Here is a 2,888-nt window from a genome sequence, read left to right on the forward strand (position 1 = left end):
CGAACTAAGCACGCAAATTTGCACAAATGCACTAGTATTCGTTAACTCGTAAACAAAACTAAACCTAATTAAGCGAATTCAATCCAACATATCCATAATTAACCGCTCAAATCAAAAAAAACAAAACCTAATAATATTAATATCCGTAATTCCATATCGTTAGAAGCAAACTGAACAGAACTAAACACGCAAATTCGCATAAATGCACTAATATTCGTCAACTCGAAAACAAACTGAAACCAAATTAAGCAAATTCAATCCAACATATCCATAATTAACCGCTCAAATCGACAAAAACAAAACCTAATAATATTAATATCGGTAATTCCATACCGTTGGAAGCATACTTAACCGAACTAAGTACGCAAATTCGCACAAATGCACTAGTATTCGTTAACTCGTTAACAAAACTAGACCTAATTAAGCGAATTCAATCCAACATATCCATAATTAACCGCTCAAATCAACAAAAACAAAACCTAATAATATTAATATCCGTAATTCCATACCGTTAGAAGCAAACTGAACCGAACTAAACACGCAAATTCGCATAAATGCACTACTATTCGTCAACCCGAAAACAAACTGAAACCAAATTAAGCAAATTCAATCCAACATATCCATAATTAACCGCTCAAATCAACAAAAACAAAACCTAATAATATTAATATCCTTAATTCCATATCGTTGGAAGCAAACTTAACCGAACTAAGCACGCAAATTCGCACAAATGCACTAGTATTCGTTAACACGTAAACAAAACTAAACCTAATTAAGCGAATTCAATCCAACATATCCATAATTAACCGCTCAAATCAACAAAAACAAAACCTAATAATATTAATATCTGTAATTCCATACCGTTAGAAGCAAACTGAACCGAACTAAACACGCAAATTCGCATAAATGCACTAATATTCGTCAACTCGAAAACAAACTAAAACCAAATTAAGCAAATTCAATCCAACATATCCATAATTAACCGCTCAAATCAACAAAAACAAAACCTAATAATATGAATATCCGTAATTCCATACCGTTGGAAGCAAACTTAACCGAACTAAGCACGCAAATTCGCACAAATGCACTAGTATTCGTTAACTCGTAAACAAAACTAAACCTAATTAAGCGAATTCAATCCAACATATTCATAATTAACCGCTCAAATCAACAAAAACAAAACCTAATAATATCAATATTCGTAATTCCATATCGTTAGAAGCAAACTTAACCGAACTAAGCACGAAAATTCGCACAAATGCACTAGTATTCGTTAACTCGAAAACAAACTGAAACCAAATTAAGCAAATTCAATCCAACATATCCATAATTAACCGCTCAAATCAACAAAATAAAACCTAAAAATATTAATATCCGTAATTCCATACCGTTGGAAGCAAACTTAACCGAACTAAGCACGCAAATTCGCACAAATAAACTAGTATTCGTTAACTCGTAAACAAAATTAAACCTAATTAAGCAAATTCAATCCAACATATCCATAATTAACCGCTCAAATCAACAAAAACAAAACCTAATAATATTAATGTCCGTAATTCCATACCGTTAGAAGCAAACTGAACCGAACTAAACACGCAAATTCGCATAAATGCACTACTATTCGTCAACTCGAAAACAAACTGAAACCAAATTAAGCAAATTCAATCCAACATATCATAATTAACCGCTCAAATCAACAAAAACAAAACCTAATAATATTAATATCCGTAATTCCATATCGTTGGAAGCAAACTTAACCGAACTAAGCACGCAAATTCGCACAAATGCACTAGTATTCGTTAACACGTAAACAAAACTAAACCTAATTAAGCGAATTCAATCCAACATATCCCTAATTAACCGCTCAACTCAACAAAACAAAACCTAATAATATTATATCTGTAATTCCATACCGTTAGAAGCAAACTGAACCGAACTAAACACGCAAATTCGCATAAATGCACTAATATTCTTCAACTCGAAAACAAACTGAAACCAAATTAAGCAGATTCAATCCAACATATCCATAATTAACCGCTCAAATCAACAAAAACAAAACCTAATAATATTAATATCCGTAATTCCATACCGTTGGAATCAAACTTAACCGAACTAAGCACGAAAATTCGCACGAATGCACTAGTATTCGTTAACTCGTAAACAAAACTAAATCTAATTAAGCGAATTCAATGGAACATATCCATAATTAACCGCTCAAATCACCAAAAACAAAATATAATAATATTAATATCCATAATTCCATACCGTAAGAAGCAAACTGAACCGAACTAAACACGCAAATTCGCATAAATGCACTAATATTCGTCAAATCGAAAACAAACTGAAACCTAATTAAGCAAATTCAATCCAACATATCCATAATTAACCGCTCAAATCAACAAAAACAAAACCTAATAATATTAATATCCGTAATTCCATACCGTTGGAAGCAAACTTAACCGAACGAAGCACGCAAATTCGCACAAATGCACTATTATTCGTTAACACGTACACAAAACAAAACCTAATTAAGCGAATTCAATCCAACATATCCATAATTAACCGCTCAAATCAACAAAAACAAAACCTAATAATATTAATATCCGTAATTCCATACCGTCAGAAGGAAACTGAACCGAACTAAACACGCAAATTCGCATAAATGCACTAATATTCGTCAACTCGAAAACAAACTGAAACCAAATTAAGCAAATTCAATCCAACATATCCATAATTAACCGCCCAAATCAGCAAAAACAAAACCTAATAATATTAATATGAGTTATTCCATACCGTTGGAAGCAAACTTAACCGAACTAAGCACGCAAATTCGCACAAATGCACTAGTATTCGTTAACTCGTAAACAAAACTAAACCTAATTAAGCAA

The sequence above is a fragment of the Bidens hawaiensis genome, unplaced genomic scaffold (genome assembly GCF_021521415.1).
Source record: "Bidens hawaiensis isolate Kalapana, Puna unplaced genomic scaffold, B.hawaiensis_p1.1 tig00026631_1, whole genome shotgun sequence".
In the NCBI taxonomy this organism is placed as follows: Eukaryota; Viridiplantae; Streptophyta; class Magnoliopsida; order Asterales; family Asteraceae; genus Bidens; species Bidens hawaiensis.